The sequence below is a fragment of the Halyomorpha halys genome, unplaced genomic scaffold (assembly GCF_000696795.3).
Source record: "Halyomorpha halys isolate HHAL.00 unplaced genomic scaffold, Hhal_1.1 Scaffold499.1, whole genome shotgun sequence".
In the NCBI taxonomy this organism is placed as follows: domain Eukaryota; kingdom Metazoa; phylum Arthropoda; class Insecta; order Hemiptera; family Pentatomidae; genus Halyomorpha; species Halyomorpha halys.
Genome location: NW_027110524.1, coordinates 644,285 through 668,412, shown reverse-complemented (window position 1 = coordinate 668,412; position 24,128 = coordinate 644,285). Strand labels below are relative to the sequence as shown.

The 24,128-nt window shown below is 28.5% G+C and overlaps 1 protein-coding gene and 1 non-coding gene across 2 annotated transcripts in view; one reads left to right on the top strand and one right to left on the bottom strand.

Annotated features, from left to right (window-relative positions):
- The window catches only part of LOC106683617 (leucine-rich repeat-containing protein 15), a 181,407-nt gene extending 172,106 nt beyond the window's left edge, over nt 1-9,301 (bottom strand). Inside the window, exon 1 of the mRNA XM_014425190.3 lies at nt 8,940-9,301. The gene's annotated coding sequence lies outside the window, so the exon portion shown is untranslated. The remainder of the gene's footprint in view (nt 1-8,939) is intronic.
- A 12,901-nt stretch (nt 9,302-22,202) lies between these two features.
- On the top strand, nt 22,203-22,274 carry TRNAG-UCC (transfer RNA glycine (anticodon UCC)). The gene has a single exon. It is a non-coding gene; the product is annotated as a tRNA-Gly (tRNA).
- The last annotated feature ends 1,854 nt before the right edge of the window (nt 22,275-24,128 follow it).

Genomic DNA, 24,128 nt, shown 5'->3' with positions numbered 1-24,128 from the left:
TGTAACGAACACAATAAAGTCAGTGTTTTACAGCAGTACAAGCGAGTTAGATCTTATTCCTTCTTCTCTTTTTTGACATTTTGCTTTTGCCAATACTTAACTTATATATATGTATACAGTTGTAAATAACAATAAATAAATTATTAAAAAAAAAGAAACACTGAAATCATTGTTAACATTTTAAAAACCTGTGAGTTATAAAAAACCAAATACAAAATGTCACAAAACTAACAATTAATATTCACTTAAATGATTCATAATAACAGTTCATCTCGGCCACTTGTTTTATATTTGCTAGAACAGGTAACTAACAGCAATCTACGGGTTAATGACATTTACTGCTATAGTTTAAATTATAAAATTGAATTATATTCATAAAAAAAAAAATGAGTTAAGCTTCGATTTTATTTGAAAGTACATAAAAATAAAGAACGAAAAACATAGATAAAATAATATATTTGTTAAATAAAAAATTGAGTATAGGTAGTTAGGTTCGTAATTTAAATAAATTGAAAGAACTAGATTCGGAATAATAAACAATTCCGCAATTCGGAAACATCATATTCAATTTTTTTGTTTAAATCAGAATTTTAAATTTTAAACATACTATATTGCTTAATTTTCTTAAGTATTAGATTTGTGATAGTTTTAAGAAGTTGAGAATTGAGTTTTCACGTCTTGATATAAGGATGAGAAACCTTTAAATACAGTTAGCGTAGCTTGAAGAACTATACAGCTGCAGAACCCTGGAGTTGCCATTCAATACTTCATCGTCTCACAAATTGAACTGAAATTAGGAATAGCGTTTCCTTCCAAGGGATCAGAGATTGGTGAGAAAATTACCATGGAAGAGCCGCAGAATGGAGTTACGAGCTAACCCCTTGTTTAGAATTTACTATTTTTGGGCCACCAATGAAACATTCATCCAATTTACTTATTTTACTTATTATTTTGTACAGTTGTAAATACATTAAATAAATAAATTTAAAAAAAACTCTTTTTGGTGAGACTGTTATTCCTGACCAATTCAGTAACCTGAGGTATATTAAGCTTGTTTTGTATTATTATAGTGAATGAAAATAAAAACCCTATGTTTTTTAAATAATATATTTAAATAAATAAATATAATAACAACAGGATTCATATAAATATCTTTCTCAAGCAGATTATGATTGTTCTTTTTAATAACATTTAATTTAATGTCATTTGATTAGTCTTATGGGACCACTCCGCGATTCATAGAGCCCCATAAATCCTTTTAGTACAAGAGCCCAAGAGGAGAAAAAAGGCAGTTATTTTTTTTATTACTTTAATGAAAACTATATATCATTACTAGTCAAAACTTATGAGTCTGCCAAGTATAGGTAGGGGATATAAAAGATGGCCGCTGGTTTAAAACGTTAAAAAAAATTAATTTTTCATTAGGAGCTCTATATCTTTAAAAGTACCAACAATACTAGAAAACCTAAGAGAACGTCATTTAAAGTAGGATATATGGGCTAATAAGATAGATTTTTAAAAAGCAATATTTCATAAAAATGTCGTACAGAATGTTGTACTGGAAGACCAGTAGTTAGTGAATTTACTTTGAGAAATCTATATCTCAGGAACTATGTGACGTACAGATGTCTATTAGCACTCAAATTAAAGTTAGTTTAATGGACTATAAAGTTGTTTATGAAATTTATCTTCGTAGGAGTAGCAGTTTTCATGATATTTGCTAAAATAAATTGATTTATAGTTGTTCGGACAAATTTTCATTTCCCAAATGTATATTCATATCGGAATATCATAAAAACTACTACTCCTACAAAGTTAAACGTTATACACTATGTTATAGTAAATTTAACTAGCTTAATTTGAGTGCTGGCAGACATCTGTACGTCTTATGGTTTCTGAAATAAGATTTTTCGAATATTAAACTTATTTTCCAAACAACTATAAATCAATCTAATTTAGCAAATACTATGATAACTACTATTCATACGGAAATAAATGTCATAAACTAATTAATAGCACATTAAACTAGCTTTTATTTGAGTGCTGATAGACATCTATACGTCACATAGTTCCTGAGATATAGATTTATCAAAATTAATTTTTTAATACAAAATTTAGAATATATTCAATAAAAATAGATTTTACGTAAAAAGAAGATTCTAATTATGCGAACTAATTGTACATTTAGTTGCAATGTTAAAACAAAAAACCTTGCGTTCTGTTTTTCAACTATTAAAAAAAAAGAACTATTTTACAATTCAAAATAGGCGACACAACAATCAACCACCTGGGAGATCGTACATTTACATACAAAGGTCTTTGTTCAATGTTAAAATAATCTAGAGTGAGCTCATGGACGGCTTCGGAATAAATATTTTTTTTAAATTTATTTTAAAATCAAATTTAGTGAATAAATTAAATTATAAATATCAAAAAGTGATAATTATTCTTAAAACTAGAATAACACAATTTAAAAAAAAACTAGTTTGAAAAACGTTTGAATAGCAAAGAATAAATCATAAATTTCTTGTGATGATATATATTTTATTTTTTAAACCGATAGTATTCAAAACAGAAATTTATTCCTTTTAATATTTTTACCTGTAACTTATAACCTTAAAGTATTCAAACTGAAGATTCAGAGAAAGATTTTCAATATGTCTAAATCACGAATGCAGGTTGGATGCCACGGAAGAACTTTTCTAAAAACTCCGTAAAAACCAGCATTGAAATAAGAGCCAAAAAACTTCGGTTTCATGGAAAACGTTTCAGTAATTTTTGATAACGAAGAGTACTTTGTAAAATAATGAGAAGAACAGGAGTAATTTTTTCTTAAAAAGGTTTTCAGACACTTTTAAAAAACTTTTTTTTTTACGTTTACTTCAGTTAAAGAAGCAAACAACCCAACTTTCTGGGTAACGAGGAGAAAACAGTTGCTAAAGTTATCAACTCTCTATCCAAAGATTTATCGATAAACATTTAATTGAGTTCTAAAAATAATCATCTGTATAAATTTCTTTTATCTTTTTTTTTTGTGATATTTCTATTCATACTTTTTTATTACTTCTTTTATTTATTTAAAATATATTATATTGTTTATTTTTTTTACAAGCTTTTTTGCCTAATTTAATTTTCTTATTCTGTACCACTTTTTTTTATTAATATTTTAATAATTATTTATTTTTCTAATCTGTACATTACAGCTTTTTTTTTACATTACAATAACAGGAGGCGTCGATGACGAAAGGTTTTAAACCAGAATATCCAAACCGTGGTTGATCTTCCCCAAACTTATTTAAAACTAATATATTGGCTGTAATTATAATATTTATATTAGATTATATTATAATATTATTTATATTATATTATAATTATAAACCTCTTCTACCGCTCTCCGTAGTAGCCTTACTTATCTGACTTTTCAGAGAATTATAGGGAGTAGGTTGGTCGATGTACGAAATGCCATAATCTCATAATGGGAGATCATAACACAAAAAAGGCCATCCTTCCCGACCGGACCTGCCCCACTAAAACCCCAAGAAGCGACGGTCCTGTATCACTTTTCAAATATTTGCTTAAAACAGGAAGAAGAGACTTAAGTGTTTAATCGAGAAATTTTTTAAAAAGCGCCTGGAATAGAAAAACGACGTGAATTATAGAAACAATCAATCAAATTAGTATTAGACAAAAAATAAAATAAATTTAAAATCCATTAAAAAATAAAATAAAAAAATCCTTCTCCAAGAAATACTAGTTAGTTTTTTAATAGGTCAAGTACTTCACAGTTTTCTGACACCTTCAAGCTTCACTTAACACAAGGACAGTAATGTCATGTTCTATTTATATTTTTTTAATTATACAAGAATAGAGGAATAATTTTTGCACGGGTAAATTTAGTCAAAATATTTCAAAAATGCTTTATAAACGAAATGATTTCATTATCATTTAAAAAAATTAAGAGGCTCAAATTTCTAATGGTGTTCACTTATTTAGTTTTTACGAATAAATAAAACCAAAAATTAAAATGGAATAAAGTCAAAATGCATATAACACTTTTAATTCTTTTCCTTAATATGTTTTTTTTAGTATTATTTTTGTTTTATACAATATATTTTTCCACTTTTTTAATCGAATTAAAATGATTAAAATTTTAATTAATTATTAAGGGGCATACCAAGTAGATAAGTTAAATTAATATCTAATATGTACTACAAATTAGAATTAAATTTGTAAATGACACGGAAAACTTTTCGGATAAAATGAACAAGTTTTGGTTATAGAATTTTGATTTGTCCAAGTAACCTATACTTTAAGAAAATGGATATATGAGCTATTAATTTCGAAAGTCCACATATAACCTTAAAATACAATCACCAGTTTGCTTAAATTAATTATTGGTCAAATAATGTTATATAAATATAATTGGTTATTAATTTTTGTAAGCTACCTGCGAAATCTATGATTAATATAACGTATACTAAGTATAATTATATTAAAATAAAATTTAATTTAAATATGTAAATAGTAATTTTTATTTTTAAGATAGCAAATTTACTAATAACATCTCTAAAAAAAATCACTGAGATATCGAGTAAATCTTTAAATAAATATCGAGAAATGAATAAGAACGAAAATGATTACAGTTTTCAGAAATTTGATAAAGAGATTAATTGTGTTCCATTGAGCTTTTGCAAGTCAAACATCCTCAGATTACAATATTTAAATTCTAAATGGATATGATTTGAGCAATATTCTAAAGACATCTAAGTCAATATATCCGATATTGGAAAATTGTTATGGGTCATATTAAGAAGATAGTTAAATTTTTATTGAAAATGTTTATTTGTTTTAAATAATAATAATAATAGGTAAAGAATATTTGTTTTATCTATTAGGAACGGGAAAATTAAATTTGTCAGATAAAAATAATAAGTTCCGGATATAGAATTTTAATTTGTCCAAAACACCTTAATTTACATTATGGAAATGGTTATATGAGCTGTTGATTATTAAAAGTGGTGTAAGTCCATTTATCATCGAATCCAGATAATAATAGAATAATTTTTTAAGGTTTCTAAGAGTGGCAACTTTATATTCCTATTATCATAATTAACACTATTTAAGAAAAATATGTTTTTAATGGCTATGAATGGTCTCATACCACTTTCAAAATCAATGAAACAAGGTTTTCACATTTTTTGAAAGCGCAAATCCACAGGAATGAAAAAAAAGTATACATTTTTGAGTTACAAAATCAAAAAAATATTCTTCGTTATGTAAATTTCGTATTAAAATTAATATTATTTCATTACTTACTAATAAATCGTCTACAGTTATTTTTAAATTGAAATTCATACTCGATGTTTGTTATTATTCTCTTCGAATAATTTAATATATTTTAGTTACTAACAAAATACTAAATATTACAAAAATATATCCGGAGACTCCTCTTAATACATATAGACATGAAAATTAAATAGTTCATAACAAATTTATAATTCAACTACAACTTTAATAATTAAAGATATAGATGCGTTCTGAAATTTCATCTCATATAGCATGATATGACACCTCATAAAACTTTATTGCATATTTCCTATAAAAGAGGACTAACGCCATTTTCAAAATAAACTTTTTCATCACTTGATTAACCAGCAAAGATGTTTGGGCTAGAAAATATAGATGATTTTGATAAGAATAATTGATAAATACATTAGTAAAAATTTGCTTCAGAATGAAGATATCATGTAAAAATGTAACTATTTAAGTAGTTAACTCATTTGTTTCTTTTGTTTTTTTTCAGAAAATAAACGGCTCATATTAGGTTTTTATAGAATACTTCTTAAATAAAAAAAAACTATTAAACGTTGGTAAAACTCCACAATATGTGTTTGGTAATTAAATACCATTTTGGAGGTTATATAAGTTTTAATCAAATAATTCACTGTTCAAATTAGCTATTAGAGTTAAATTAGTAGGTATGCTAGAAGTGAATTCTCCGAATTAATTATCTTTAATTACAATTAAATAACTTTAGTTCAGAGAAAGGATAGAAAAGGCATGATTGCGATATCCACAGCAGCCGGCTGATGTAAAGCAACAAAAAGTTACGGCAGGCAGTTACTGCAAAATGTTATTGCATAGTAAAACTAAAATGAACAGCTATAAAAATATATATATAATTCCAGGGCAGGGCATATTACAAAATATAAAATACAAACCCGTAGTGTGTAGCTAATAAAATATTGAACCCTACAGAGAGATGAAGTTCCATTAGGACGTTACTGGAGTAATTAATTTCCTAATCTAAACCCGTCACGTTTTCCTTGTATATGTATTTGGGTATGTTACGTCACACATTGAATTTCCTGGTCAACTTAATAATTAACTAACTATGATTCATGTTAATGAATATAAACCTTAGTTTTTCCGCCTCATTTTCTCGAAAAAGAAAAACATACTATATTTACTTTTATATATATTTTAATATTCAGTCAATATAAACAACTATATTTTATTTCGATACTTTATTGTTCTATGTTTGGTAACACATGCATTCTACATTGAATAACTAATAACTGTCCCCTAATACTCACAAGTTTTGGAATAATGCATTATTAACATTAAACCATTATTCCAAAACATGTACAAACTTTTAATGGACGGTTATTAGTTATTCAATGTATAATACATCTATCGTATCAAAAATAATTTACTTGCTATGTTAATAAGATTGGTTCGTTATGTAGTATATATTGAAAGACTACTACCAATTCAAAAAATTAAAACAAAAAACCTTTCATCATTTGTAAAATAAATTATGTTCGTTTATGAGCTGATTTCTCAATTATGGAAGAATGGTAATAGATAAAACTAATATGATAATGACAAACATTTTAAGCTCTATTATAACTTCAATTCTCACTTTTAGTCGTAGTCTACTCAATACAAGACTATTTTTAGCATAAAATAAATTAAATATCAAATTTGAGGTCAAATACGGGAAGTAGTAAAAAATATTTAAATTTTCCATTCCATATAAGAACAATACTAAAAATAAATTATTAAATTTTGACATAAAATATTTTCTGAATTACAACTTTATATCTCATGAATTTGAAGACCTATTCTGAACAAGATATATATTATTAAATAATTATGAATAGGTAAAGATAAATTGAATCATTGTTCATAAATTTGAAAGTAAATATGTGTGGATACCATTCGAAGAATTCAAAATATCCCGAAAATATTTTACTGGGAGACAAGTAGCGATTCATTTAATGAAAAAATGAGCTTTACTTCTCATCATTCTCAGAATAAATTAATAAAAGATAAAGACCTATACAATAAAAAAATAATTAATTAGAAAGTTAAACAAAAATGTATATCACAAAGACCTAAATTACGTATGGCTGCGTCGGATACCTACAACAGTAAAAAGATAAAATAATTACTCGAACAAAAGATATTGTTTTCATTATCTGAGAATAGAAAGAAAAACTAAATTAGTTCTCTGTGAATACCAATCGCTTCTTTATTTTACTTACTCAAGGAGAATAATCTAAGATCAAACGAGAGCATGGATTAAGATAAATGGATTTCATTTAAATTAAAAAAAAATCATAAAAATTGATGTAATGGCTAAAACAAATATAAATACTTCTTAATCCTACCATACAGTCTAATACAGTAGGAAAATAAAAGACAAATATATTCTTTATTTATTCAACAATTATTCTGTTTACTTATTACTTATTTGGGAAGAGATATGTAAAAGTTGAACACACTAAGACATCGGATTAACGAGACTTTGAATTTATTCCGCGTTACATGCAGACAAAATAATTCATGAAATAAATAACAATACATGCCAACTTTGTTAACGATAATATATTTCTGATTGTTAATATATGTCACGCTTTTCATGAGAAAGAAATATATAACCTCTTGTCCATAATTCTTGGTTTGGCAGATCACAAGATAAAGGTAGTTTTATGTTCATTCAACAATTTATTTCTTGTGAACTTTGTCAGCTTCATTTAAGAAATTGGAAATGAATAATTTCAGAATTTAAAATTATATTTTACGCAATTTTTGCCAGCTCTTGTTATCGTTAGATTTTTAATTTATATATTTTATTTTATTTATTGGAATATTAATGTTTTTATTCATAGCTTAGATTAAAATATAATATTGTTCCTCATTTGAAATTAAGTCTAAGATAGAATATGGTAAAATGACATATTTACTTTGGCGTTTGCCTTGAATTCCTAGTTGTATTAACTCATATATGAGTTAATAATATGTTTTAAAAATCATCAGCAATTGATATACTACTAATCATAATAGCAGCAGAGGAATGGAATTATATCATTTAGCGTTTTCCGCCTGTAAGCATTAATGTCTATGACTTTAAGTTTACTTTTAATATTTTTTTTTAATAACTGAGAAAGCATTCTAAGAACTTTACAATAACCGATTCTGCTTATTTATTTCTTAAAGATTATTTATTGAGAAAATGAAATGAATTGTGCACTTGGAAACTTCCTAATTCTAATTATGTTAAAACGGGAAATAGTTTTTTCATGCTCGAAGATAATTTGGCATTTGACACAAAGAAAACATCCATTCGTTTGAACATTAAATATCCTCGTGTTGATAACCGAACGGCGCACAGCATTCAAGGACACGCCACACGGTCTTCCTTCATCTTCACTGCGATTTCGAAAACCTAAAATCGGATGACATTCCATGGTGGGGGGGGCAAAGAGTTACACAACAGACAGGCGGGAAGTGGCAGGCCTGAATGCCACACCTACCGCATCCAAGGACATGTCCTGCCAAGGTTCTCTTCTTTGACAGGATAAGAAGACTGAACGTCACCGAAGAAAAGCAGTATCAAAGAGGATGATTTGTGATGGAATAGAGGAACTTACCTTCAGCACTAGAAAGCAGGACGAAGATCCAAGAAGGGGCACAGAACACCTCTCACTAGACCGGCGAGCACAATGGAGGCTACCTGTGGAGTCCTTCCCCCACTCCGGTGACGTAGCAACAAGTGGTCCGGAGGGGGCGCATGTCCGCAGCTTCCACTACAGTTGGCAGCTAGCTTTGCCAACCGATCCGTGGCTTCGGTTCGAGTGTCGCTCAGCCATGAGGGAAATTGAATCGTTTGTCCGCCCGTCTAGATGGAAAGATGACCCTCATTCCATCGGATAAATACCTATAAAGTCCTTCTAGAGATTTATCTATTGGTTACAGATATAGTTCATCGATGGATTCTTTATATTTAGTTACCTTTAAAGTTAGACCTTTATTAAAATCAGTTATTGTTTATTTGGTCGGAAGATGAGCCTAGGGTATACAATGAAGAATCGCGTGACTTGCATCCTTTAAATATAACGCATAATTTAAATATAAATGCATCACCTTGATTCAAATGGATGTTTAAAGTTATTGACCAGGAAAATGTAAGAACTGACAGAGAAATCAGCAATGATCCGTCGGATAGAATATAACGTTGATGGGAGCATTGTTTAATGACCTTGTAAATTTAAGTTTTGTTGGTTAATGTACACAAAGATTATTACTGTTATAAGCATTCGTTAGGTCTCATTATGGTTATTACAATCTTTCTTATCTCTCTTATTATATTTTTCAACAACAATTACATACTAATTGCTTTACAATGTATTAGTTATTTCATATTATTTCCTACGATATAATAATAATTAATGTTCCATAGAATAGAAAATGGGATATTTTCCGGTTTGCACTCTTTCGTCTCATTTCCACAGTATCTCCTTAATTTTGAACCATTTTTTATTACAAACTTTATAATCACTCTTTTCAAATTCTTTTCTTATATCAAAATGAGGTGTAATAGTCGACCGTAGATTTATATAACGAGAACATAGTCAGGGGATGCGATCAGCAAATAAACAAAAACGTATTTATTTGTGATGACGTTTCGACCTGAATTTCAGACCTTCATCAGAGCATAAAAAAACAAACAAAAATAGCAACTATCACTCAGAAAAACATAAAAATACAGGAAAATAATAAACAAACAAATTTAGAAATATACATAACAATAAATTAGGTTTAAAGTAGCTAATTAATAACAATAGAGGTAGATTTATAACAAAATATGAAATATAATATTATAGAATTAAGAATTTTACAAAATAAATCATGAACAATTAAAAAATAGAAAGTGCTGATTAAATGAAAATGCGGAAAATAAAACATAATGAAAGGTGCGAAAGTAACTTTAAATGATGATTAATGAACTTGACATAGTTAGATACGTAATTAGTGTCTAAAATAAGGAAAAACAATTTAAATAAACAATATGCAATAACTAAAAATTATTAAAACATTTTCCTGGGGTACCTCCAGCCGCAAATGCCGTAGAAAGGAGGTCGCAATTACCAGGATAAGAATAAGTCACACGAGGCTCACCCACTCCTCTCTTATTTCAATAAAATAAATGTCTCCGAACTGCCAGTATTCCAACAACAATTTGACAACTACCCATATTTTCTAAAGACCATATTCACGTCACACTTCAATAGCTTAGGATTAAACTATAATATTACAAAACCCCTCAGAGACGATAATAAAACAATAACATTAGTATTTCAGCCTTTAAAATCAAAAGGTTTACTGACACAAATATACCATTGAACAGACAAATACAAATTTTGGCTAATCTTGATGTTTTTCTGCATTCTGGAACCGAAAATTATATTGAAAAAAAGAATATTAAGTTATTTCAATTTTCAAATTATGAAATAATAAAATGATAAACAATTATTACAAAAGCCTAAGGAGTTTCATTATAACGCGTGATAGTCTTCGATAAATTCTGTTTCTTCAAGTACATATTAATTAATTGATTAACACTTGATTTTTTGTTTCTTGATCAAATTTTTTTTCAGAAGAGACTGCTTTATTATTATGTGCCTGGGTGGTCCCCGTTCCAGATTTAACCCCATGGGGAAAAAAGGTACCGAGAACCTCCCAGTAGGTGTCCCAATGACTCATAGTGAAACAAGTTGTTACACATAGAGGCGGTCATTGGATCTTAACTCACATCTCATCTTTAGTTAGTTATTCGTATTAGGTTATGAACCATTTGCTATATCTTCAGTATTTCATCGAGCTGATTATACGCCTCCATTAACAAAAATAATATAAGAACATAAAATAAATGTGGTCCGTATAATCAGAATCAGGACCCATTTCTACTAGATATATAATAAATCGAAGAAACAATATTTTCAGGAAATTTGGAATTTTTACCGATAGGAAGTAATCTCAACCATTCCTCATTTTTGTCGATTTAATCTACCAATTTAATTTAATTAAAATTGGGTTTTATTTATTGAAAATGCATAATCTTACACAATAATAATGGTTACAGATACTAAATAAACAAAAAAAATTGTCTATTTTTTAATATATATTTTAAATTAGTCCTTACTCCAAATTAAGAAAGGATTTACCGACCTTTGTCATGAATTATCGTGTACTTTACTACTTGTGTACTCTGGTCTTTCTTTTCAGCATGTTTAACCTCGCCTTATTCCTTTCTTCCAGAGCTCTCCTACTTTCTTCATCAAAATATTTGTTTCTGGGAGCTGGTTCCTTATTCCCTAGTACATCACTTACACTTTCTGTCACTGCATTTTTCCATCTATCATTTATGGTTGTGTTATGTACATTACCATTTTCTCTCAGTCGTTCCCTTATTTAGTTATTGAATACTTTAGCTACTTTTACACTCTCGAGCAGCTTTTCTGAGTTGTAGGCTTGTACTTTATCCTCTATAATGCACCTTCATAGAACCAGCTTTTGTCGATACCAGGCTTTTACTTTTATGGTGTTCAGTATCAAAGGCCGCTACTCTAAACGACTTACATTTCTTATATCCGATGAATGTCAAATCGCTATGAGACCATGATCTTTCTGGCCATCCGGCGAGACCCATGTCTTTTTATGTGGAACTTTAGTGCTGCTAATTACAAGCCCCTTTTTCCAATCTGAAGTTAATTATAGGATGTCCATTGTCATTAGAGTAGTCATGTTTGATTTTCTGCCTATAGTAGGTATAAATGCCTTTCCTTTACCTATTCAAATTGCATATGGGAATTTTTACATCATTCCTCGGGAATAAACCATATTCTCTTTCCAATGCCTCGTAGAAAAAATCCTTCTCCTCCTCTTCCCTATATTCTGTTGGGGCATGTCCACATACAATTGTGATTTTGAAAAACCTTTCACTAAGTTGCACTTTGAAAATTCTTTCATTGATCAGCTTATACTGTATTATAATGTGCTTAATTGATTTTCTTATCATAAAGCCAGCCCCATAAACATTTGCATCGTGCCAACTGTTGATAAGTAGATAATTCTCTAAAATTGTTTCCACATTTTTCTAACGTATCTCTTGTAGAGAAGCTACCTCAACTTGATATTTATCAAGCTAAATATCTAATATCTTGCTTGAACCTGGTTGGTTTAATCCTCTATCATCCCAAGAACTAATATTAAATCATGTTCCCATGTCATGGTCAAATGTGTGGCTGTCCACATATCTGAGGTTGCGTGATGGTTTCTGAACTTGTATGGATTTTCCAGGTTCGTCCTTTAGCCGGGCTTGGGACCGGCAATGATTCCTTGGAAGCCACTAGCCGAAGTTATTTTATTAGTTTATTTTTACTTAAACTTAATGTTCTTCATTATTCAAAAATAATTTAAGAGTATATCAATTTTAAAGCCATAGGAGAAAGATAGATAAATATGTATATATATATTAGAAACTTACATTATACCCCGTCGTTTTTTCTGAGCCCTTATCCGGTGGTGTAAAGTTATCATAGCGATAAGCGAGAAACTGGGTCATAAATCACGTCAGCTGGTATTGCGTCTTATCACAGGTATTTTTTTTTTCAGTTTTATAAACGAACTTTCCAAATAACTGTATGTAATGAAAATATTTCAGAACTTACTGGTCACAAAGATCTAAATTTGCATTGTAATAAATCACTATATTAAAAAATAGTGAGAGCTCTTGTTTGATCATATATTAAATTTTAGATTATCATTCTTATATATTTGAAACAAAGAAATGTAAATGATTTTATTTACAATTATTTTGATCAAATATATTTCACCAGTCACAGATTGTTTTAAAGTTGTTTAATACGGTGGTTAGCCCTGATTACTACTTAAAAGGAGTTATTGTCACTATCATTTGACTATAACTAAAATTTATTACCCACAAAGTAATAAAGCCACCTGGTAAGCAATTAAATTTCTGTCACATAAATTACCTCATGCCATACCATTAAACATCGAATACAACATACAACGCTTGTTGGCCAGAATAATCGGTAATTTATTACAAGGGAATATTAATTTCAGGTGCTCCATTAACCTCAAAATTTATTATATAAGTAGTTATTGAGAGGTATATTTTGAATAAGTTATATTTTATGAGATACATTATTTGGCTAATACGTCATCCTCAGGGGAAAAAAAGACGTTCCAGTATTTCCATGAAATTGGAATGTTCAATTGAGCTAGTACTGGAATGTGCAACTAATATTTTTTATTCTGTAGATGGCGTATTGGCCGAGATATAGAACATTTCGTTAATTAATTCAGACTTAGTAAAAGCCTTTGAATAAATTGTTTACTAATAAGTTCATTGATATAGTAAAAAAAACAACAAAAAACATATGAATTGGAAATAAAATACATCGTAGCATTATATATTACAATCTTATACTCCAAAGTTTGATTTCTTAAAATCTTTTATTGAAATGAACTTCCCGGGAGGACCTGTCTCACTAAAACCCCCAGAGGGTAAGTCATATATCCCTTTTGAAATATTTGCTTCAAACGGGAAGAGGAGACTTAAGATAGTTAAATCCAGCAATAAACTCCTGAAATTGAAAAACGGAGTAATTTTTTTTTTTATTAATATTAACTACAGTATTTCATTTTTTAATATAATATACCTACATTTCGGAGTCCTTCGTAGAATTTGTACAACAAATTTTATTATATAATAAATTCTAATTTATTTCCTGCGTCTATATACATATAATTTTACTTTAAAACTATTTCTTAAATGGGGATGATAATGAATGGGAATCATATCTCTCTAAATATGAAAAATATTAAAGTGATTGCACCAAAAAGGTAAGCTGGAGAACAAATAATTTGTGTCCTGTAGGTGAAAATAGACGGCACTACTCCTTCCGATGTGAAACTACACTCCCTCCCCACCTCTCAGTCCCGTTCAGGCGGTTCACTGCTCCAGCGCCGCATGTGGTATCCATAAGAATGAAGGTGTTTCACTTTTGTAAATGTACGATGTCTCAAATAAATATCAGATATTTATTTTTATTACTATAAACTAAATTTTTAGCTTTTATAAAGGTACCTGTTCATCTGTGCATGTAAAATATAATTAAGCGAAATCAAATATTACTTACAAACACACTTTATTATGAGTAAACACTGAATAAAAGAACCAGTAAAAAATTAATTAAAAAAGTCTTAACTAATAAGTAACAAGTAAACAAGACGAAACCTAACTTTAGTTAATAGTTATCATTCTGCTCAGTGTTGAAGCACAGATAGTTTCAGGAAATTGTCAAGTTCATGGTTGAAAGAAAAAGAAAAAAAAATGGATTGAGTGATCAATGATTATTGAAAAAGATAGTGGCTCTCCTTAGATAGGTTTGGTAACATTTACATTTTACACCAATATAATTTAAGCGTGTTTTGCCAAACTCTGGTAAGTTGAATTTTAAAATTTTACAGGAAGCTAAAAAACTGTAAGATGTTAATTTCTAAGGAAATTTAATAATCTTTTGGGCAACTGTGATATTGATAAATGGCTCGTGAGTATTCTATACGTTTAGCGATAAACAGAAGGCATGTAAGAGAGTACTTCAACGTAAAAAAAACAAAACAGTGTTTTAACAAAACAACGGATTTATAAAAGTTTGGTATAATACGTCCCACTTTTTTCTAGACTAGTAGAAAGAAAATTTTAAATTGTTTTTAAAAATATTAAAATCCTAACGAATCTGTAATATTAATAAAATATATATTACTTGTACATTAATACTCTGTTTTTCTCAAATATGAATATTTAAAAAGGGAAAAGGTCAGAGGTTCAATTACAAGATATTAAGCACTAAACTTGATTTTATTTGAGTGATAATATGAATATTTAAACGTGCTGTGAAGTTTAAAAGGTTTAAAATTATTTCTTTGATAATTTTTTATGAACTCTTTTAGAGAATTGTAAATTGTAAATTTATATGAAGCCATATTAACTATTAAAAAAGACAATATGAATTCTCATTGGTTATTATTATTTAACAACATGAAAAAATAAAAAACGTTGTAGTTTTTTTGTTTTTTTTTAAATGGAATTTTAGTTTATATAATTAATACTATTTTAAATTTAGATATAAAATGGACTTTTAGATAAACAATCAGATACATAAATGGATAGCAAAAATATTTAATGTTCTTAAAACGAAATATGAATCAGATAACAACAGACTTTTATAAAGAATGGAAACAGAGTAATAAAAAAATCATTAATTAATAATTAAAATTATATGATTTTACAAGACATAGTCATTAAATAAACCAACCTTAAAAGTATTCAGAATTAAAAAGCATCTATCAATTATTATTACTTTTTTAATTCTGTATTCTGAAAACTACCAATATCCCTGAATATTGTTCTTTTCCTACAGATTACTATTAGATAAATAATAACCTAAATATCAACGTTATTGATTAATAATTAGAAAATAAAATCAATAAACTGTTTTATTTTTTTAATTTAGGCGTATCCAGGAAATAAAATTTTCACACGGATAAACGAAAGTAGTCGATGATGAAATTTCATAACAATAATTTTAGACCATTTTAACCCATATTTCTTCAACGAATATGCGAGAGTAAATCAATTATTATCAGCAATATAGTTATAAAATGTTATTGTAATCAAATAGGAAATTTATAAGAACAAAATTTTTCGACATAGTCCCCTTGCTTTTCAACGCACTTGGTCCATCGTTGTACAAGCTTCATAAAATGTTTTCGGTTCAGCTGCAAACTAGGAATGTACCAATTCTTCCATTGCTTTGTCTGAGGTAAATCAACGCCCTCTTAATGCCTCTTTGAGTGGACCAACAAGATGTAGAGAGTATGGAATGGAAACATCCAAATTCGCCATGCAAGAAAAAGTTCAAGACCCAACCGTCCGCAGGAAAACTGATGCTTACGGTTGTTTGGGACAAGGTCCAGTACTGAAACATTATGAGGAAAGGTGCTCATCTATAAACAGGGTACTTTACAGTGAGATGCTTACTTCCAAGCCAAAGCCTGCAATTCGAAGCAAACGCTGAGGACTCCTGTCAAAAGTTGTTGTGTTGTTGCACGACAATGCTCGTCCACATACTGCTGAAACACTCCAGAAACTCAATTTTGAAGTACTGGCTCATCCTCCAGATAGTCCTGATCTTGGTCCTTCCGACTATTACTTGTTTGGTCCACAAAGAGGCATAAACGGGCGAAGCATTCCTGGCTCGCAGATCAACCGGAAAACTTCTTTTATGAGGAGATCATTAAGCTTGTACAACAATGGACCAAGAGTGTTGAAAAGTAAGGAGACTATGTCGGAAAATGATGTACTTGTAAGTTTCCTATTTTATTACAATAAAATTTAATAACTATATTGCGGATAATAATTAAATAAAAAACAATGGGAGAACCGAAAATATTAAACTAATGTCGATAGTCAAAACACAATACTAAATCTTTAGGCAAAAATTTTAGTTTTGAAGCTAAGCAAATTAGGCAGATAAAGATACTATTAATCTAATAGCAGATTTATAAAAGATAAGATAGAAATGATGTAATAACATCATATTTAATTATATCTATTTTCAGAATGTCATACAAATTTTACTAGAAATTCTTTTTACAATATCTCTCTATTAAATATAATAGTTTTTAGTGATACATGAAATGTATTATGTATACTTTATTGCGTTGTTCTCTTTTATTGCCTTGTAATCACCGTGTAATATTGCATTTTACATATAGGGTGGAATAAAAATTGAAATGCTGATATAGACTTGAAATTTTTTTAAAAATATTTTTACATTATATTGACAAAAATAACATAACACAATCTGAACTACAGAATACATGTAAATTACAGTTATACAGTTTGAGCAACAAGTAGTGCAATTAAATGGACAGTTGTATTTTCTGTAAAATGGGGGTATTACCATGGGGGTACCACTAGTAATTCATAAATTATTTTTGAATGATTTTTTTGTATAAGCTTTCGATAAGTGGAACTAATTGATTAAGTGGCATTTGAAGAGCTTTCTGCAGAATAACTGAAGTATCGCACTTGAGAAAGGCTAACACAAATTATTAAGTGGTAGGGCTCTACTGTTATGATGGCGAATCCATATTTTGTTCGTAAATTCGTTGAATTCATAGTAATCTTCATTTGTTGTAAATGTCTATGCCCCGTTTTCTGGAGAGTTATAAAACATTAGCTTTATTATAAAAATTATTGTGTAAAATAAATGATTCCAGATCAGGTTTAACCGTCATGTAATGTAATAATTCTAATTCAATTCTGTGAACTGCCTAATTCTATCAGCTGGCTAATTGAAGTAATTTTGAATAAAATTTAATAAAACTAAAATAAACTTTAATGAATAAAAAAATTAAGCTCTCAATATGAACAAACCAAGTAATTGATCAAGATTACAAATAAATAAATCTTTATATTCTATATTTTACAAATTAAAATATAGCAATTTGTATTTTTTGTTGGTGGTTAATATGTTAACGCAATGTTATTTGCTAACCTTCAAATTAATAACTTATAATGAACATTCAACCTAGAATTTGAGGCTATTTTAATTTAGTATACAACAAATTGTTCGCGAGGATGTACCGTTAAGGAGTTATAGGCAAAAAAAAAAAAATCGATACACCAATAAATTAATCAGGCTGTGAGTTAGAGTTTTAGAACCACTAGAGATGCAAGTCTTTTTTACATGATAAAACTAGTTTTTAAAATTATTTGCAGATGTATGTTTCATTTTATGTATCGGGTTCTTATTCTATTCAATTTACCATAATTGAAATATTGTAACTAGAAAAAACCATAGATTTAAGCAAACATTTTTCAGAGAAAGGGTAAATAGATTATGATTGTCGATGAACCAAATTATTAGAAATTTCATTCACTACATTTTATATTTAGTTCACCTTTGCAATGAAAAAAAAAAGGATTTAAATAAATTCAATAAATGGAGGAAATTATTATTAAACCTGTACAAGACCTGGGCATAAGGGCGTAGTCAACTCCCCTCTTTTCAGCTTCAATTTCTCCTTAAAGGAGAGTAGTACATATCATCTCATTGTCACTTATCACAATAATTTTGTGGGTTGTAATTTACACTGTTATTGTCACAACTGTTGACTTTTGGACGGTGCTCTTGTTGAAGAGATAAACAAACCCTCAACCAAACGTCTAGAGTTGAGGTCGGGGGTTAAATTCGCTAACACACGAATAACTTCATGGTATCAGGTCATAACCAACAATAATGTTCAACCGTTTTTTTTCCATTCCATTGTACATAGAAGTTATGATGCCGTTGTAGCCGCCACCTTAGTTACCCACAATTCTGCCGTGGCACCGGTTCGATTGTGGGCCAGAGCGAGTTGACTTTTATTTCGTGATGGCTCAACGTAATTAAAAATCAAACCTCACACTTTGATCAGTATAGGCTGATTACACATATGATAACTCTACTAAGTGTCAGATACGACTAGGTAGCAGTTAAAGAAAAAAAAAGTTAAATACACGACCAACCGTTTTGGAGTTGCTTTTGGGAGCTAGTACGTGATATTTCAAAATAACGTTAATTGAATAACAGTTTTTTTTTGTCAATGAAATACATATTTTAAAAATAATTTGTTATCGGACATTAATAATTCTATATCTGTATATTACGTTTATAATTGGTATTAGTTAATAAAGATTATATTAACTGAAAATAAACTTTTATTTTCGAATATCTCTTTTTATAATGCCTATTGTTTACTTCTGCACATTTCTTATGTTAATTTCGATTTTTTCATTATTTAGATAGAACAGTGTGATATCAATATATTTCATTTTTGTGAATGAAAATATATTTAATTTTTTATTATTACCTTCTTACAGTATTTTTTGTTAATTTCTTAATCTCTTGTGGTGTTTTTTATTTGTCATTTGATTGTGGTTGTCTCGTTTTGTTATCAACTCTGATGAAGGCCGATACCCCCGCGTAAATAAAATATTGTTCACTCATTTGTGTATATTATTACCCCCCCCTCCTCTTTCTGCCTTCAAGAGATCTCCCATCTTTCATCACATTAAATCTATGGTCAAGAATAAACTTAACATTATTCATTTCACATTTTAATTTATTTAATGTTTTTAATTTTTGTCAATTTATTGACTAGCGAGATATTAAGTTTCAGATAATTATTGTAAAAAGTTTATAACCATTTAAGAATACCGATGGTTTGAAACAAGATTACCACACCGCGGAGTGTTTGAGGATGTCGAATCGGACCCGGCTAATGACACTGGAAGATGGTCAGAGCAGCATGGGTGGTCCCCTCAGGCTCAGCGAAGTCATCTTCACATCTTAAACAAACGATAGTACTCCTGCAACCCTAAGAAGTATGTAGAAATACCCGATTCATAATAAATGCAAATAAAGTAACAAATCCATAGAAGTAAATAAATCTGATATACCTTTTGTGTTCCAACCCTCTCCTACTTCTTCAGTGCACTCAACAAATGAGTCAATATCCTTCTATTAGATGAAGGTAAACATCAATGACTACGAGAGATCATTCTCCTTGATGAGGGTCATGAACGACCAACACAATTGTTCGTTCTCTGAAGAATCATTTCACCTCGACAGTAACATAACGCATTCAATTTCCGAGGACAACTACATTACGGATGTTATTTTCCGTATTAAAATTTTTTCTTCTCTAATCAAGCTGTTATGTGACATTTAAGAAAAAATGAGCATTTTGGCTTTGAACAGTATTTTAAATACAACTGTTTACACAGCACCTTGTTTAATTTTTATAAAACTCGAATGTTGTTAATTTTTAGAAGCTATAAATAGATTTTTCCAGTTTAAATAGGAATAAATTCAATTTTTTTTTAAATTCTTACGTTTGTAACATAACTCTTTCATCCACTCACATACATGTTGTATACTTTACACAATAAATATTGGCTAAAACCATTGAAAGATAGATGCAGTGTAACATAAATATTATTAGATGTTTTTAATAGCTATATAGAATTTATAAATATCTATTTATGTTCGTACAATCATTTATTTCTTTTCTTTATTGTTATTTATTAGAAAACACCTTAAGAGTTATGATTTTTTTAGAGGATTTATTTTTTATTATTTAGGCCAATTTTCAATTTCCTTTCATAGTTGTAAATCTGTATATAAACAATAATTGTCTCTTTTTAAAAATTATTTTTAGTTCACCAGTCTTGGATTCTTTTTTTATTAATACTATAAGAAGTTAGTCACGCTATGATTTATAAGATGAGCTATGGTTTTGTGTTGTCCGTTTTCTTTTTTTTCTTTTTATTTTACATATTCTCTTAACTTTTTTTTCTCCAATTTATTTAGTTACATATATTTTACGAAGTTCTATAAGTTAATTTTTTTAAATTTTGTAACATACCCTACAGGAACTAATGTCGCTTGCTGATGCTTGTAATATTATTCTAAAGGAACTAGTCCCAGAATAAACAAAGATTATTATTATTAACACCCAGATTAAAATGAAAATATCAATTGAGATAAAATAAACTCAACATTTTTTGTGATTCAAGCCAGGATCAAAAGTTCAAAGTATACAAAAGTATGATGTTAAATTCTTATGAAAATAATTATCCATACCTGTTAGAATAAAATTGATATAGTCACAAAAAAATATAGAATTTATTTAATTAAAACACTACCATATTGCTAGCCATAGATATAAATGGAATGGGAAGTTAAATTAATTAACCAGTCCAACAAAACGTAACGATTAATTTCCCATCTGATAACAAGTCCCAATCCGGAATAGAGCGTCTTATCAGGCTTTGAAATAGAAGTCGTTTTAGAAAGTCCTTAATAACAGATAACCTGCTCGCCTTTTATGTGTCCGTTATATATAGAAAAGGTGATTTTTATTTTAATAAACACTTTTATGAAAGTTACCAATATTTTAAAAACCGACAATTTTAAGATTTAGATAATAAAACGTGACTCGAAACCGAGAATGACCAATAAGCAAAAATAGTAATGTAATAATAGAATGACAGCTATGAAGAGAAATATTTCTTTAACTGATGTTATGTAATAAAACCTGTTTTAAATTAGACGAAACGTAGCAATTTTCGTTAACGATTTTATAATATTCTCTAATGGACAAACGTTTAAAAAAGTAATCGAAACTAATACAAAAACAATTAAATAACAAAGTTAATAAAACAACATATTTAAGATAAAATTTAGTTAGGAAATGGTCCAAAGCAGAGGCGAATAACTTTTGGGGGAGGGAGTAACTAAATACAAAAGGAGAAACTCTTTATTTGTATTTGATTTAATCTTCAAATATTTTGCACCTAAGCAGTTACGTTGCTACAACTTCTGGGGTTGAGAGGAGAGAAAAATTTAAAATTTCTCAACTTACCGGAGTTCTGGAGTAGTGGGAGGAGATGTATTTCCTGAACTTTGGCCTCCTTTGTACGTAAAATTTTCATGAACAGTGTTAAATAAATTATTTCACTTTCTTCATTTCCTAAAACAGTAGATTCTTTTTTTCTTCTTGAATAGGTACCGCTGGGAGCTCATATCTTAGATGCTATTTTTTAAATTAATGTAACAGTCTGGCAATTTATTTATTGTCAATCTTGTATTTGACAAGTGCAAAATTTTTTTTCGGAGTTACTAGGAATCACAACTTAAACGGTGATTTTTTTTTCAAACATAAGAAAAAATTAAATAACTTCTAATGAGACAAAATATCATCACACACCAGCTGCGATGGTGGTGTAATGGTGAGCATAGTTGCCTTCCAAGCAGTTGATCCGGGTTCGATTCCCGGCCATCGCACTTACTTTTTTTATTTCGTCGATTAATTTTATACTAATTTATTTTACAGGTATTAATTTACCGATAATATATTTTTAATATAACTAGCACCAAACAATTCAACAGTAATCTTTAAAAAAAACACACGTTTACATTTCTTCTAATTAATTTTATAATAATTTATTTAACAGGTATTAATTCATCCAAAAATTACAATTTTTTTTTATTTCTTGGAATTAATTTTATACTAATTTATTTTACACGTATTAATTTACTGATAATATACTTTTAATATAACTGACACCGAACAATTCAAAAATATATCTTTAAGAAAAACATACGTTTTTATTTCTTCTAATTAATTTTATAATAATTTATTTAACAGATAATAATTCTACCAAAAATTACAATTTTTTTTTATATTTATTTTTAATAGAACTCACACCAGACGTTTCATGACTATAACTTAAAAAAACAAAACGATGTTTTTATTTCTTCTAGTTAATGCTATAATAATTTATTTTATTTATATTTACGGTAACTTTTTAATATGAACTTTCAATATTAATAAACACCATACAACTAATAAAAAACAAAACTTTGTATTGCTTCTAATTAATTTTATAGTAATTTATTTAACTGGTATTAATTTGCAGGTATTTACAGAATCTTTTTCATACATATTTTGAGTATAATTGATACCAGGCAATTGATAATTATAATTGCATCTTAAAAAAAAGTAACTAAAACAAAAGAACCAAACGCTTTGGGCCAAAACTCCAAAATATACTAAAATTATCTCTTAGAATCCGAGTAGGTCCATAAAGCCTTTAGTTATTGAATACAGATGTACAACTAAATCGGACAACGCTTCAAGTAGAATAAATAAGATAACAGATATTCAGTCATACAAAACGATTGATGTGTCTTTTTAATTCTAATGTAAGATATGTTGTTTTCGGCATATTTTAAAGGAATGGTCTTCTGCCCACCTCTTAGAAAAAAAAAACTATAGTTTAATTAGGAATAATTTTATAAGATAACCTCCAAATTATGTATCCTAAAAAAATGTAACAGAAATTTATCGTAGTTTGAATCACTTAGTAAATTTAAAAAAAAAATTCTCCGTATAGCTTTATCAAAACCAAAAATTTTTGGGCCCAAATCACATCGAGTAGTTTTATTGCTTTTCTTAGAATTTTTTTTCTTAACAAATATTTTGAACGTGGTTTGAATACTATGAAGAACAATTGCATTTCATTCTTTATAGGCTCCAGCTACAAAACATAAGGAACTTGGTATATACTTAATCCCATAGTAGTGCGGTTTACTATCAATTTGAAATATTTTATGTTCTAATTTTTATACCTTAACTTAAAATTATTCTTTCCCTTCTAAGAAGCGACACTATTTCACATATTAACAGTTATAGAAATATTCCGAACAAGAAACGAGTGACAGCGTAGACAGTTTAAGTAGGATAAAATTTGGACGAATCGTAAATAGGACAAAATCTAACTGTACGGATAAAATTAACAAGCAACTAAATAAAAAATATTATAATCCTGAAAATGGCTTGAAAAAGGACCCCGGAACGTTGAAGACAAGTAAATAAGAAAATAAAATTAAACAATTAGTTTAACTAGCAATAAAATGAGAAGAAAATATTCTTCCGCTAATGAATAAAACAGGTTTTTTAGTTATAAGTCTTCACGAGTCTTTGTTGTATATTTAGATGATATTCGGTCTTGGATTTTGAAAATTTCACCGAAATACTATTAAAAATAGTTGTTTAGAATAGAAAAACTGGTCAAAAAATACTTCTGAACATTTAAATTCTCAATTCCATTTCAAAGTTAGTGCTGTGAAAAAAAT